Source organism: Bubalus kerabau, chromosome 6 (genome assembly GCF_029407905.1).
Source record: "Bubalus kerabau isolate K-KA32 ecotype Philippines breed swamp buffalo chromosome 6, PCC_UOA_SB_1v2, whole genome shotgun sequence".
In the NCBI taxonomy this organism is placed as follows: domain Eukaryota; kingdom Metazoa; phylum Chordata; class Mammalia; order Artiodactyla; family Bovidae; genus Bubalus; species Bubalus kerabau.
In genome coordinates this window covers 37543609-37560589 of record NC_073629.1, presented here as the reverse complement: position 1 = coordinate 37560589, position 16981 = coordinate 37543609, and positions in this window count along the sequence as shown.

Sequence of the window (16981 nt, the reverse complement as noted above, 5' to 3'; positions counted from 1 at the left end):
GGACAGAGTCTCTCTAAGGTGAAAAATTCGAGAGATGGATGATAGTGTGAGCTGTACAACAATGTGAATGTATAGTGTCACCCAACTGTATAGTTAAATATGGTTAAAATAGTATGCTTTATATTATGTGACTTTTATCACAATTAAAAAAAAAGTTAACAAATACATAACATTGAAGCTTTATTAAACTGATTATATAACAAAAATATCAATATTTATAAAATATAACAAAAATCAAAATATTTTTAAAATTTATGCACACAAAAACAACACTGTAAAGGATAAATGTTGAGTTGACCAAAAATTTCATTTGGATTTCTCAATAACATCTTAGGAAAAACCCTAATGAACTTTTTTGCCAACCCAATGCACATCCAAGTCTCAAAAAGATAAAATATAAACGGTAAGTCCATTAGAAAGGATGCCCATGGGAAAGGAGAAGAAAGGTAGTAGAATTAATGAACTGGAAGAAAGTAAATGAGAGATTCCTTGCATGGACTGATGATGTGAGCAGGCCATAACAGAAGAGAAGTATTTATGTAATTTTCTGTATGTTTTCTAATCTGTTAATTTAAACAAAAGTAGAAAAAAATGGACTTTGTGGAGTTTATGTCACATATTCTCATACATTTCTGGTGAAGGAAAAAGTAGGAGCATTTTTGGCAAAAGAAATTAAAAACCCATTACTAAATACTTTCTGATACTTTGAAATGTGGCCCAAACTCATCTACCTAGCCAACATTTAAGAACTTCCCTGGTAGCTCAGGTGGTGCTACTGCTAAAGAACCCACCTCCCAGTGCAGGAGACACAAGACATGTGGGTTTGATCCCTGGGTTGGGAAGATACCCTGGAGAAGGGAATGGCAAACCACTCCAGTATTCTTGCCTGGAGAATCCCATGGACAGAGGACCCTGGTGGGCTGCACCCCATGGGGTTGCAAAGAGTCGGACACGACTGAGGGACTAACACAAGCAAGAGTGAAGCCAGGCAGAATAATGGCTCAACACTGGAGTCTGAGATACCCTAATGCCACTGTGGGGAAGCAGTGAAATGGGCTGGTTCTGAGAGAAAAACAACAAAAAAAACTTGAGTCCAAAATCCAGACTTTCAAAACATGTGAATAACATTAAAACTCCAATAACGTTAGTAATAAAATAAAATGAATATAATACCCACTTGAAGATTCTACAATGAATATGCTCAGAATCTCTCATAGACATATGATTGTTTGCCCCTCCTTGAAGAAGTATTTTAATTACTCACTCTGTTGAACTCAGATGTGGCTAAGTTACTTGCCAAACATATAAAAGTAAGCAATATAATCCCTCTGAGTGTTCCTGCTTGATGAACTCAGATCCATTTTCTACGGCTTCTATATAGTAATTCTGTTTTTTCCTTTAAGAGAAACAAAACACAACTCTTTCTTATACAGTATATCTCCTTGGATATTCTATAACAAATATCCGTATCTTCTTTGTCTTCTGTTCTACCAACTGAACATCCCCAATCTCATAGCTTTTCCTTTAGTGGCACAGAAGTCAAAGTTCTTACTATTGTGCTTACCTTATTTGTTTTTCCAAAATATTTAGTGTGGAAATATTAAAATTGAGGAATCAAACTTTACATTGTTGGGGAAAAAGTTATGTGAAACAATTATAAGCCTGGGACTACAACAGGCTTGTGGTACTGATTTTGGTACTTGGTACTCATTTTTTTCATAACCATTTAAAGAAATATCATAAGAAATATGGCCCTAAAATCAGAACAAAGAAGCTGAAGTATGGTGGTAAAAATATATTATTCTTAGTCAAAAATCTGGATAAAAATTCTATATCTACCTTTCATAGGTTGTTATTTAACCCTTATTACTCTTGGTTCATATGAGGATTCAAAATATTTGCTTCCATTATAGCTTATGGTGTAAAGAATTATATAAATAAACGAGTTCTGCTTCAGAATATTTGATAATAATGACAGAATATATTTCAAGAAAGCACTACAAAACTTTGAATCATGCATTTCGACAAAGTATTTAAGTTCAGCTCTTTCCAAAGTGTGAATTATATTCACCCAATAGCAGAGATTAGTTTTGAAAAGATATGTCTAGCAGCAGTCATTTTAATCTAGCTCATTTGGATTATTTCATGAGGCAAGCCAAAAGAAAAAAAATCTCCTCATCTATTATTTTTTCCAGTTCTCATGTTTCTGTATGATGTACATAATTGAATGGGACTCATTGGAGAAGGAAATGGCAACCCACTCCAGTGGCCTGGAGAATCCCAGGGACGGGGGAGCCTGGGGGGCTGCCGTCTATGGGATCGCATAGAGTCGGACACGACTGAAGCGACTTAGCAGCAGCAGCAGCAGCAGTGATAGAAGGGATACAATATTTCATAAACTTAGTTGAAAGATTGCAATTGATGGGGAGGGTGCCTCAATAAAAGGGAAATCTGGAGCTGGAAGTCAACAGAGGAAAAATGTGAGAAGCATAAAAACTCCATGTATATAAGAAAACCGCTGATTTTTATTGGAATCAGAATAAAAATTATTATTCTAAGTATAAAAGTGTCATGTAGTATCTTGATCCATCTTGGCTACCTGAAAGTAATCTTTTAAAGACTGTTTAAATCTGTACAGACAAACACGTCATGAATATCTGCAGGGATGCAATAAAGCAGAGCATAAGTAGGCACTCACATCTCCAAAATTCTGGGAGGAAAACACTGTTGCCCAAATGTGACAATCTGTGATTCAATCAGTCAGGCAGTCGTTGATGTTTTGGCTTCAGAAATGGGTCATTCCTGTCACCCAGGAAGGCAGAAAGGGATTATAGGTTGTCAAGTCAAAGAACAATCTCAAAGCCTCAGGTCCTTGAGCAAGCAGAATGTGATAACTTCCTGAATGAGAGACACATGATGACAAAGGAGAGAGACAGGCACTTTCTCAGCCATTAGACTGCCTCTGCAAATGGATCCTTTACTCAGCCTTAGGAACAACAGCAGCTGTGGGCTGCCCTTTTCTTCAAGAAAGAAAAAGAAAGTGGCCATAACAGCTATCACTGCCAGAAAGGGGATATGGAGAATTCAAAATAGGATGAATAGGTGTTGGCACCACAATAAAGATGCAGAGAATTAATAATGCACCACGCAACTTCTCTCGATCTCCCTAGCCTTCTATCAAAAGCAACTGGACTAATTAAATCAAGCCAAGTATTTCAATTGACAAATAAAGGACAGGTCTAGCGATGAATTCTTCCCTCTATTTGATATGATTAGTGTTGCATTATACAACAGAAGGTCACTTGGTAAGTGGTTAAACTATGATACAATTGACATTTATGAAAGAATTTTGTCATGTTGCAATGATGTGTTTAAAACTTGACCACACAGTGTTGAGTTAGCTTTGATAATGCCCTGCTGAAGGCCGTCTGTGGGAAAATAGTAAAATTGTCTTATCCAGCATGTAATCAGCCCTGCTGTTATCAACACTGAGGCAAGATGTTAGAACACCTGCTCAATTTCAGATCAAAGAAAGCATCCTGACTTACATTCCCATATATTTCTTTAAAAAATGCTTAACAAATTCTGTTGACATAAATGTTCAAGTAAATATTATTATTACTATTACTTTTTCATTGATCCTCGTGTGTGTGTGTGTGCTCAGTCACGCCCGACTCTTTGTGACCCCATGGACTGTAATCTCTGTTCATGGGATTTCCCAAGCAAGAATACTGGAGAGGGTTGTCATTTTCTCCTACAGGAGGTCTTCCTGATCCAGGGATCGAGCCCACGTCTCTTGCATCTCCTGCATTGTCCGGGTGGATTCTTTACCACTGCACCATCTGGGAAGCCCATAGTAGCTCATACTTTTATTAAAAAAAAATTATTCTACCAGTTTTCTCAATTTTGTACCTCCACTCTAATTTTTAAAACAAATTTGCCATCTTCAGCATATTCATGTTACATGGAATGCTACATATATTACCATAAGAACATGAAGAAAGGACCACAAATACCCAAAACTTCTCAAACCTAACAAAGCTTCGGCTGTTGAGCAATGGAATTGTAAGAGTTAAAGCAAGACTGGAAAATTAATGTGTTATTCTTAACAAATGAGTTTAGAGACTAGGGAATACTTTTTTTTAAAGCATAATGAATGTTACAGGAAAAGAGAAAGAGATGTTATTATAGAATGTGTACAAGTACCATTACCACAAAGATAGCCTTACGTGAGAATCTATTTCTAAGCAATGCTTCCTTTTAATGATGTCCATTTCCATAAGACCTTTCACTTTAAGTTGAACCCTTTCCAAATTTGCATTTGTCATTATGGGTTCTCTTTTTTTCTAAATTCATTTTGGAAAGCTAAAGATGGCCAACCTAATTAGTCTACAGGGTAATAACTTCTCACACATAAGAAAAATATTCATATTTTCAGGCTCAGATAGAAGAAAAATTATTTAAATGGAAAGTACATGGTTAATTTAGTGTAAAAGAAACTTAGAAAAAAGGATTTTGATTAACCAAGGCTTGCATTGAAATAATTAGGAATAAACCATTGCACCTTGTAGACTGGAAAGTTGAAATAGGAGCATGCAAACTTCTTCAATATATTGTACATCTCCCATTACGTTATTCAGTGTTTAACACTTACTAAAACAGAGCATCAATACATATAACAGTACTTATGTCTCCCAGACCATAACAATTTTACATTCTCAAAACAGCAAGCAACATTAAGATTGGTATGACAGAGTAGATTTTAAAACATCCAAGTCTGTGTATCATTGTGTGGCTATTGTTAATGGAGGTCGAGGCAGGCCACCTCCAAAGGTACTGCAAAATTCATCAGGAATATGACTACTTGCTATATATTTCTAAGCTTTTACCCAGAAAATTTCTGTGTCTTCAGTGCTCCTTCTAATTTTAAATTGAAACAATATACCTGACCTAGTTTGTAAAGCAAAGAACTTGAATTCAACTAAGCAGAAGCTCCCAATGGCATCACCACCACCTTGACATGAGCTGAGCAGATTCTCCTCTAATCCAGCTTGTTATCTGAAGTCTTCTTTCCAGGTGTTAGCCCAGTCAGGTAGAGTGGTCAGTATTTCCCAAGAAGAAGGCTTATTCCTGAGTTTTCAAGTTCACATTTGATTATAAGGTTGGCACTCCTAACAATCTTCCTCTTACTCATTCTCTCTTCCTGTGCAAAAGACCATTGGTAGCACAGCCAGGCTAAAGTTGAAAAGAACTGTTCTTGAGAATTCTTAAGTCTAGGAAAAATTGTTAGGAAAGTTACTCCATAAAAATGGACAAAATCCATTACTGATTTGTGTCATTTGCTAAATAAAATGCCAAGATTGCCTGCATTATTTGGTTTATTCCATTTGAACGATTTTTGTGGGGAGGATTTATAAATCAAAGTTAAAAATTATATTTTAAGTACACTAGTATATATACAATATCTCTAAAGACTTAAAAGGCATGATCAACTTTTATAGAAGTGTTTGTATATGTATAAAATGCATATTTATATATGTATCAAGTTCTAATTTTAAGGTGATTTGTATTGTTATTATTTTTTCCTCATTTGGATCATGAGTTTTGATTCAATTTCTAAAACTAGCTAAACTCCTGCATTATACCTTCTCATTATTGGTTGCCAAGATGATACTTTTAATTTTCTTCAGTTGAATATCATGATTCAAGTTCATCTAGTTAAAGATTTATAATTATTCCAGGAAAGATTCAATGAAACTACCTACCTTTCCAGGGAAAAAAATTCAACTTTTGATCACTTACTTTTATTTTTTATGCTGGAGAGCATCTGAATCTTCCCTTTAGATGATTTTGGAATCACTATTTAGATGAACCTTTTTATCATTTAGATGAATGATTCATTTAGATGAATCTGGAATCACTGCTTTCCAGAGCAAACTGCCAAGACCCTCCCATTATCATTCACCTTTCTAAACACTTCCATATCATCCCTCCTGTGTACACTTTACCAGGATTACAGAACAAACCAATTTACTCTCTGATGCTTTACAGTATCTTTACAGTATATTTCGCATTGGTCTCCCTTTTATACAATAGTTATATATATATAGATAGATCAAATAAAATATCTACAAAAGACTGGTTTTACAAGAGAAACTTTGATTATACAAATTTACACTGTAAATTCTGTGCACACTCTCTTATATCTACATCTGTGTATATCTAGATGCATAGATAAAGGATAAATAGATGCTCTCTTACCTTTACTTTATGTAAGTCAAATTGCCTGTACTGCGGCCATGTGTTTACTTGACTATCTTTAAGGTAATTTAGTTTATTTTGTCAGTGCATATGTGTGTGTGTATCTTTCTGTTCTTGTAGCACAATTTCTTTTGGTTTATGGCTTAATAAATAAAACATCCCATAATATAAACCGGCTCTAACAATTTATATTACCTAGATAAGGATGTGGTGAAAATGCTATTACATAGTCACAGTTTTAGTGGGAGCTAAATAATAAATTCTCATATTCTCTATTTCCTAATATTTTACCCTTCCTTATTGGGCAGTTACTGGCAGGTAGGAAATGAATGATATATATTTGATAAGAAGAAATTGAATACTCTCAATTTTCTAAAATATAACTTTGCTTTTTTTTCATTAATGTTGAACTAAATCTTTTCATCATTTACTAGTTCACCCAGAATTATGGTCTTGTTTACATGTTTTTCTCTTACGATGAGTGTGAGGCTGGTTTCATTTCGTTTTTGTATTAATTTCATTATGGATTTGTTAACCTCATCTAAAGACCAATTTTGTAATTTAAACTCTTCTACTCTTCTGAAGGAAATGTTGGAAAAGGAAATGGCAACCAATTCCAGTATTCTTGTCTGGGAAATCTCAGACAGAGAAACCTGGTGGGTGACAGTCTATGGGGGTTGCAAAGAATCTGACATGACTTGGCAACTGAACAGAAACACACCACTGTTCTGAGACTTTTACTCTCACCTATTTTATCAATTTTTTCTAATCAACTAACAAGTGTTTTCATTGAATATTTCAATTAGAAAGCACCATAGTTCAGTTCAATTCAGTCCCTCAGTCATGTCTGACTCTTTGCGACCCCATGAATCACAGCACGCCAAGCCTCCCTGTCCATCACCAACTCCCAGAGTTCACTCAGACTCACGTCCATCGAGTCAGTGATGCCATCCAGCCATCTCATCCTCTGTCGTCCCCTTCTCCTCCTACCACCAATCCCTCCCAGCATCAGAGTCTTTTCCAATGAGTCAACTCTTCTCATGAGATGGCCAAATTACTGGAGTTTCAGCTTCAGCATCATTCCTTCCAAAGAACACCCAGGACTGATCTCCTTTAGAATGGACTGGTTGTATCTCCTTGCAGTCCAAGGGGCTCTCAAGAGTCTTCTCCAACACCACAGTTCGAAAGCATTAATTCTTTGGCACTCAGCTTTCTTCACAGTCCAACTCTCACATCAATACGTGACCACTGGAAAAACCATAGCCTTGACTAGACGGACCATTGTTGGCAAAATAATGTCTCTGCTTTTGAATATGCTATCTAGGTTGGTCATAACTTTCCTTCCAAGGAGTAAGCGTCTTTTAATTTCATGGCTGCAGTCACCATCTGCAGTGATTTTGGAGCCCCCTCAAAAATAAAGTCAGCCACTGTTTCCACTGTTTCCCCATCTATTTGCCATGAAGTAATGGGACCAGATGCCATGATCTTCGTTTTCTGAATGCTGAGCTTTAAGCCAACTTTTTCACTCTCCTCTTTCACTTTCATCAAGAGGCTTTTGAGTTCCTCTTCACTTTCTGCCATAAGGGTGGTGTCATCTGCATATCTGAGGTTACTGATATTTCTCCCGCAATCTTGATTCCAGCTTGTGTTTCTTCCAGTCCAGCGTTTCTCATGATGTATTCTGCATATAAGTTAAATAAGCAGGGTGATAATATACAGCCTTGATGTAATCCTTTTTCTGTTTGGAACCAGTCTGTTGTTCCATGTCCAGTTCTAACTGTTGCTTTCTGACCTGCATATAGGTTTCTCAAGAGGCAGGTCAGGTGGTCTGTTATTCCCATCTCTTTCAGAATTTTCCACAGTTTATTGTGATCCACACAGTCAAAGGCTTTGGCATATTCAATAAAGCAGAAATAGTTGTTTTTCTGGAACTCTCTTGCTTTTTCGATGATCCAGCAGATGTTGGCAATAAGTCACTTATTATTACACACACCAAACTTTACAGAACAGTAACCATCATAATAGTATTTTAAAAAACAGAACAGAGTGAGGATTTATTCTTCTCCCACTTTGTTCTGTATTCTACTTTGCTCTTGTACCTACATCTTCTCCTCTCCCAGAGAAAACAGTCTCCTCCTGCTTGGGGATGCTATTTCCCCTCCCATTCCACTTGGGTACAGTGTTTTTCTTCCTTCTAAGGAACTGGAATTCAGTGCATTTTCTTTTTGTTCTTTTCTTAACCTCACTGCTAGTGGTTCCTTCCCATCCAGTAGTCACTTTGCAGGACTTACATTACTTAAACTTGTTCTGTGAGTGAAGTGAAAAGTCATTTAGACATGTCTGACTCTTTGTGATCCCATGGACTGTCGCCCACCAAGCTCCTGTGTCCATGGAATTCTCCAGCAAGAATACTGTAGTGGGTTGCCATGCCCTTCTCCAGGAGATCTTCCAGATCCAGGGATTGAACCTTGGTCTCCTGCATTGCAGGGGGATTCTTTACTATCTGAGCCACTAGGGAAGCCATTAAACTTGTTCTAGTTCATTATTTTTAGTAACATCTGACCCTATTAACTAAATCCATGTAGTTAAAATATTATCTTTCCTCAGCTTTTCCCAACCCTTCATTCTCCTCAACTTTCTTCTACTTTGAGGGCTACTTGTCAGTTTAAACTTTGCTGCCAAGAGTTCTTAAAGGTTGGAGTTTTCCTGGATTCTCTTTGGGGAACTCGTCTCTCTTCATTCTACATTCCCATGGATGTTCTCTTCTAACCTCACTGCTTCCTGTGCCAACTCAATGTGGTGATTCTCCAGGCTCATTTTATCATTATTTGTTCTATGTTCCTAAATATAATTCTGATTCTGACAGTTCACTGCTTAAAGTTCATCAAAGATTCTTCATTTCCCTCAAAATAAAAGTCAAACTTACTAGCATACATTATAAATTTACACCGTTTCCCTCAAACAGTATCCCTTACTGTCTCATTTCCATTTCCCTCTTTCTTACCAAATTCAGTAGTTTCCTGAGCTCTCCCAGCTCCATGTCACTCATGATAAAAGTTGTTCCTTCTTGACTTTGTCCTACACTGAGTCCACACCTATCTGAGTCCACACTTCACATCGATGGCTCCTATCACATGTATCTTAGTGAACATGGCATTTACCCCTAGGCACACTTCTTCTCCTCTGTGGTCAGACTAGTTGCCACCTTACCTTTGTTCCCATTGCACCCTGAACTTCACCAATTCAGCATTATAAGGTAATGCATGTTTCTTACTTATATCTCCCTCTATATCATATGCTCCTGGAGGATGGAATTCAGGTTTGCCAAGGTTGTGGTTCATCTCTGTGGACAGCACAGTGCAGTATAAGGGCTTAATATGTCTTGTTGAAGAAATGAATTTTCAAGAAACTGTATCATTTCTCTGATACTAACTGTAACTGATGGAGAAGGCAATGGCACCCCACTCCAGTACTTTTGCCTGGAAAATCCCATGGATGGAGGGACCTGGTAGGCTGCAGTCCATGGGGTCGCTAAGAGTCAGATACAACTGAGTGACTTCACTTTCACTTTTCACTTTCATGCATTGGAGAAGGAAATGGAAACCCACTCCAGTCTTCTTGCCTGGAGTATCCCAGGGACGGGGAGCCTGGTGGGCTGCTGTCTATGGGGTCGCACAGAGTTGGATACAACTGAAGCGACTTAGCAGCAACTGTAACTGAAGAGTTTAATACTGATCAATATTCTATAAACCATTTGGTGTGAACCCATTCCCATGAAACAGTGGACATTTAAAATTCTAATTATACACAGAGAAAATCCAACTCAATTAATGTGATGAAAATCATAGACACAAGACACTGTGTAAGCGATTATCAAAAGTACAAAATTCTCTTAAAGTGCTAATAAGAAAGAAATGCTAATGCAAAAAATAAGAATGCAATATATAATGAGATCCATGCTACAAGAAAAGTTCACAGGAATGCAGAAATACAGAAAAGGGAAAAAATTATTACAACATGTTAGTGCATTGAACCAATCAAAAGTCTAGATTGTAAAGACCATCAGTCTGGAGTTAGAGCCCAATAACACCATCAAGACAATAAAGGATAAAATCCGGCATAGAAATTACCCGAGACTAGCAGAGGCTCATCTCTCCAGGCAAACAGTGGGAAGATGGCCTCCCTCTTTCTGATTACACCATCGATAGTTGACCCTCCATCTGAAGGAGCTGCTATTAATTCTTCAAATTTGAATTCACTGTGTCCAAGAGGGTATTATTCTGCATAATTGCCATTCACTTAGTTTAAGTCTAAAATTTGCCAGTGTCAGTAAGAACTGAGCTCTTTTAAAATGTTGTTGCATGATAACAAACAACCAAAGAAAGCATCTTAAGGAAATAGACAATCTATTATTCTTCTTTTAAAAAACATGGACTCCCTCTGGCATTTGACATATATGTGTGGCAACTTTTTTAAAATACAGCCCCAAAATCTTTGATCCCTCATCAAGATATGTGGTCATTGCCCCTGCATCTTGTATCTAGACAGATTTGACTTAGAGGTCTGCTTAACCAAAAGAGCACAGTAAAAGTGACATGATGTGACTTCTGCAGATAAGTCATAAAAGGCCACAAACTTCCTCTGAGTTCTCTTGGAATGCTATCTCTTGACTCTAACTTTTGGGATGTTCTCTCTCAGAACCCAATAGGCATTCCATAAGAAAATTTAAGACATATGGAATGTGTCCCAGCTGAGACCAGGCATTTGAGTAAGAAAATTTCCAGATTGTTCAGACATTTAAATCTTCCCATATAGGGCTCTAATAATTGTGTTGAGATAAGTAATAGAGTGCTTTGTCCAAATTCCCGACTCACAAAATTCAGGAGTATAATAAAATAGCCATTGTTTTTATAATGCTGATATTGAGGTGACATGTCTGCGAAAAGTATTTCCTGGTTCCACGTCTTCATTAAAGAGGAAGTGAGGTAGTGATGCTGTGTTGACAAAAGGTCATCAGCACACCTGGCAAGTCCTAGTAAATAATGTGTCAGTGTGGAGAGACACAGGACATACTCAAAGAACAGCAAATCTATGCCTAAACTGGATTATTTGGTAAAGCATAAGAACTGAAAAATAAGTTGAAGCCAAGTGTGTACTCTTTTTCTGTAGGAACTAGGAAAACAAACAGCACAGAAAACAAAATATCTGGAAGAGAAACTGTAGAATAATAATTAATAAATAAACCTTGGTGATTGTTCATGTTGGATCTGGAACTGAGATTAATAGTTAAAGATGCCAAGGCTAACAAAAGCTACACTTTCCCCTCTAAGTCAATGTTTTCTATATTTCAGATTTTTTCATCTACCATCTTGAAAATTTTTGCTAAATCAATGTATCACTCATAATATCACTTATTTAATATTTTTCTTTAGTTTGTTGTTGTTTAGTTTCTAAGTCATGTCCAACTCTTTTGCAGCCCCATGGACTGTAGCCTTCCAGGCTCCTCCATCCACAGGATTTCCTAGGCAAGAGCACTGGAGTGGGTTGCCATTTGGGATCTTCCCAACCCAGGAATCAAATCTGAGTTTCCTGCATTGGCAGGCCGATTCTTTACCACTGAGCCACCAGGGAAGCCCAAATATGTTCATTACATTAAATTAATAATTTTATCTCACAAAGAAGATTTAAATCCTGGTCAAAAAATGGAACATATATATCACTCTATAAAATAAAAGATATTGATGTCAAGCCTGAATGTACTGCCCTGAAGATTCCTGATTATTTCGTGCAAATAGAAACTGTTTTCTTTCTTTAGCAGAGGGCAGGGGTTGGGAGGAATGGAATTAAACTATGACTATAAAGAAAGTTTCAGTTTCAAAAAAAAAAAAAAAACTTTCTTTATAGTCCAGTACTTTGGCCACCTCATGCGAAGAGCTGACTCATTGGAAAAGACTCTGATGCTGGGAGGGATTGGGGGCAGGAGGAGAAGGGGACGACAGAGGATGAGATGGCTGGATGGCATCACTGACTCGATGGACGTGAGTCTGAGTGAACTCCGGGAGTTGATGATGGACAGGGAGGCCTGGCGTGCTGCGATTCATGGGGTCACAAAGAGTCGGACATGACTGAGCGACTGAACTGACTGATAAAGAAAGTTACACCAAAATTTATGCCTTCTTGCCCAAGAGACAAATTGTACATGTATTGCCGCAAGGAAAGAAACCATGTACTATTTGGGAAAAGCTCCTATAAGAGGCTTTCCTGATGCAAGATTATGCATGCTGTTGTTTTTTTTTAATATTTGTATCACTGAATGGAGAGCAACTTTCTCCCAGAGAAAACACTACAGGGACTCCACAAAACACAAAACACTGCTAAAGTGAAATCAGAGAAGTGTGGTGGGAGGTCATGCAGGCTTGTGACTTCTGCTTCCAGGGGCTTCATAGAGGCTCCTGGCAGGGATTGTCTGATCATGTCCCTGCAGCAGGGCTGGGGACCAAGCACCCACCCCTCTCTAGTTCAGAGGCCCTGCTGATGGTTAAAGTCACTTTTGACGAGAAAACTAAAGCACTGCAAGTAGCAGAGCCATGCGGTTGAGCATTGTCTTGGACAGAGGAAAAGAAAAATGGGTGAGGAGTGAATGCAAACAAAACTCTTCAAAAACCTTTGACTGGTGTGTGTCTCTTTTCTATGTATACCTCACTGAAACCAAAAGAAAAAAAGGAGAGCTTAGCCCAGAAATAGAAGACAGGTCTGGTTTTGGAGAGCCCTAAAATAATTATGAAAACAAAATAATCTTTCTAAATTTTGGCAACATGTTTTTAACCTGTGAAGTTTTCACCCCTGAGATATTTTCATCCTTTCTCTTAAAAAAAGATGATCATCAACTGTAACAGAAGCATAAAGTCATACAACCATCAAATATTCTGGGTTTCTTTGCTGTAATCAGGGCCTGAAAGAACACTGTAAAGATATACTTGGTAAGACAGTTTTACTCAACGTTGACTGAGAAATGAGACCAAGTTCATTATTGTCAATCTTGGCATTGTTTTGCGGGTGAGATAGATCATTCAAAAGCAGTTAGAATAATCCCTGGTGGGGGGGAGTTCATTTTAGAAAGTTATTACAGAAATACAAGTAGGAATGAGACAAAGTCTAACTTATTAGTAACCGAAAAACTAGGCTGGATTATCTAGAAAATATTTTACTGAGTGATGTGGTGGTAGTGAGACAGACAGGGTTTGAGAATAGCCCAGAGGTTTCTAGATTAGAAGCAATTTAAATAATTATGTTGCTAATCCCATGGATGGAGGAGCCTGGAAGGCTGCAGTCCATGGGGTCACTGAGGGTCGGACACGACTGAGCGACTTCACTTTCACTTTCCACTTTCCTGCATTGGAGAAGGAAATGGCAACCCACTCCAGTGTTCTTGTCTGGAGAATCCCAGGGACGGGGGAGCCTGGTGGGCTGCCGTCTATGGGGTCGCACAGAGTCGGACACAACCGAAGTGACTTAGCAATGTAAAAGGAGTACGTCAAGGCTGTATATTGTCACCCTGCTTATTTAACGTATATGCAGAGTACATCATGAGAAATGCTGGGCTGGAAGAAGCACAAGCTGGAATCAAGATTCCCAGGAGAAATATCAATAACCTCAGATATGCAGATGACACCATCCTTATGGCAGAAAGTGAAGAGGAACTAAAGAGCTTCTTGATGAAAGTGAAAGAGGAGAGTGAAAGAGTTGGCTTAAAGCTCAACATTCAGAAAACGAAGATCATGGCATCTGGTCCCATCACTTCATGGCAAATGGATGGGGAAACAGTGGAAACAGTGGCTGACTTTATTTTTGGGGGGCTCCAAAATCACTGCAGATGGTGATTACAGCCATGAAATTAAAAGACGCTTGCTCCTTGGAAGGAAAGTTATGACCAACCTAAATAGCATATTCAAAAGCAGAGACATTACTTTGCCAACAAAGGTCCATCTAGTCAAGGCTATGGTTTTTCCAGTGGTCATGTACAGATGTGAGAGTTGGACTGTGAAGAAAGCTGAGCGCCGAAGAATTGATGCTTTTGAACTGTGGTGTTAAAGAAGACTCTTGAGAGTCCCTTGGACTGCAAGGAGATACAACCAGTCCATTCTAAAGGAGATCAGTCCTGGGTGTTCTTTGGAAGGACTGATGCTAAAGCTGGAACTCCAATACTTTGGCCATCTCATGTGAAGAGTTGACTCATTGGAAAAGGCTCTGATGCTGGGAGGGACTGGGGGCAAGAGGAGAAGTGGATGACAGAGGATGAGATGGCTGGATGGCCATCACCGACTCGATGGACATGAGTTTGAGTGAACTCCAGGAGTTGGTGATGGACAGGGAGGCCTGGCATGCTGCAATTCCTGGGGCCGCAAAGAGTCAGACATGACTGAGCGACTGAACTGAACTGAATATGAAGTAAAATTATAGGAAGGAGGGCAGGTTTTATTTTGGACAGGTTAAAATAATTTTATGTTAGAGTTCAAGTGCATACAGAGCACCTTGTTGGATGTACCCAGGAGGCAGCTTATATGCTGTGCTCGGCAATGCTCAGATCTAGTGATAGAGACTTGTGATTTGACACCCTCTGCTCCCTGGAATCATAGAATTGAAGAGATAACCCACAGAGGTAGGGCAGAGCAAGAACATGAGAAGAGCAAAGGCAGATTCTGCACTTAAATCCTATATGTAGGGGGAGGTCAGGGAAAGTGAGGTGTAACCAAAGATCAGAGTGGCAGGAGAACACCAGATGCAGGTAACTCTGTCAAAAACAAAATGGTTAGAAACAAATTGATTGAAAATCAGTAACCCAGAAAAGGAGAAATAAAGTTTTGTGAGATACTAAAAAGAGAGGGAATAGGGTAAGAGTTTAATACTTGTTGTACCTGATTTCTCAACTTTCTATGAGTTGCCATGCTGTCACTTTATCTTTGTATTTCTTTCTTTCTTTCTTTCTTTGGTAAGATTTTGTTGTTGTTTGTTGTTGTTGTTGTCATTGTTGTTGTTATGGACTGTCTCTAAAGGCTTTATTGAATTTGTTACAATATTGCTTCTATTTTATGTTTTGTTTTTTTGGCCATGAAGAATATGGAATATTAGCTCCCCAACCAGGGATTGAACCCCCGGCTACGGAAGGAAAAATCTTAACCACTGGACTTCCAGGGAAGTCCCATCTCTTTGCATTTCAAGCCCATTAAATGCTCTGAGTCAAGCATCTCCCTTCCATCTTCATCCTGGCTAACTCCTGCTCATACTCACTTTTGCCTTTGTATAATCTCCAAATGAAGTGCTTCCCGAGTGGCTTAGCAGTAAAGAATTCGTGACAGTGCAGGAGCTGCAGGTTCAATCCCTAGGGCAGGAAGATTCCCTGGAGAAGGAAATAGCAACCCACTCTAGTATTCTTGTCTGGGTCCCAGACAAGACAGAGGAGCTTAGAGGGGCTACAGTCCGTGGGGTCGCAAAGAGTCAGACACTACTTAGCGACTAAACCACAACACATGAAGTGCAGATTTTACCCTTTCCCCATCCTCTTATAAAAACACGTACCACACTTCATTTGATACTGTATGGCTTCCTGTGTAGAAGCCTGTATGACTTCCCTGGTGGCTCAGACAGTAAAGAATCTGCCTGCAATGCACGAGACCTGGGTTTGATCCCTGGGTCTGATCCCTGGGTCTGATCCCTGGATCAGGAAATCCCCTGGAGAAGGGCATGGTTACCCACTCCAGTATTCTTGCCTGGAAGATTCCATGAACAGAGGAGCCTGATGGGCTAGAATCCACTGGGGTCACAAAAAGTCGGACACCACAGAGCAACCAACATTTTCACTTTTATGACTGATATACTTGTCTATTTCCCCAACAAAAATAGGAGCTCTTGGAAGAAAGGATGTTGTGTCTCTTTCTGAATGGAGCAACACTTGACACACTGAAGATGCTTCACATTTCACAGCCTCTTGATCAGAAATGAGAGAACTTGGCTGGAAGAGGCTCATCTCATACAGTTTTGATGGTATTAACTGGGGGTGAAGAAGGACTTAAGCAAATACATTAGGGAAAATTACAGCTTATCAGTGAAGTGTGCATAATGAGAGTGGGCTTGTAGGGAGAGACAGAAAAAAAAAATGACTAATTACCTAATTTTCACTTCCTGTGCAATATTCCCTGGTTGTTTGACCACCAACTTCTGGGAACATCCTGTAATTAGTATATTTATTCTCTACCCTTAATTTGTGTCTCCAAGTTTTCCTTGGCTCTCTCATCCCTGGCTTGTTGCCCTAAAATATCCCGTTGCCTGATGGAACACTGCTTAGCATATAAATCAGTGACACTTTTGTCTCCCAGCATGGGGACTAGGAACCATATACTCTTTGAAGAACCTCAGTAAAACTGGAGAGGTCAATACATCTTACTTCCAAGGAGGTGAATAATTGCTTACCTATACTAGTTTGTTACTAGATTTTTTTTTTTTTTTTTTTTTGCGATATCTAGGTAAAGAGCCTCCCAACCACTGTCAGTATAACTTGTATGAACCACATAGGACAAAACAATATAAGGCTTAATTCTGCTTTTTTTTTTTAAGGTGACCTGAGAATACATCTTAATATAAATTTAGGGATCCAAACTTCAAGTCAGTTCCAGTCATCTCGAGTAGTATTTGTTATTCTTCTGTAAATGTCAGATGCTATGCT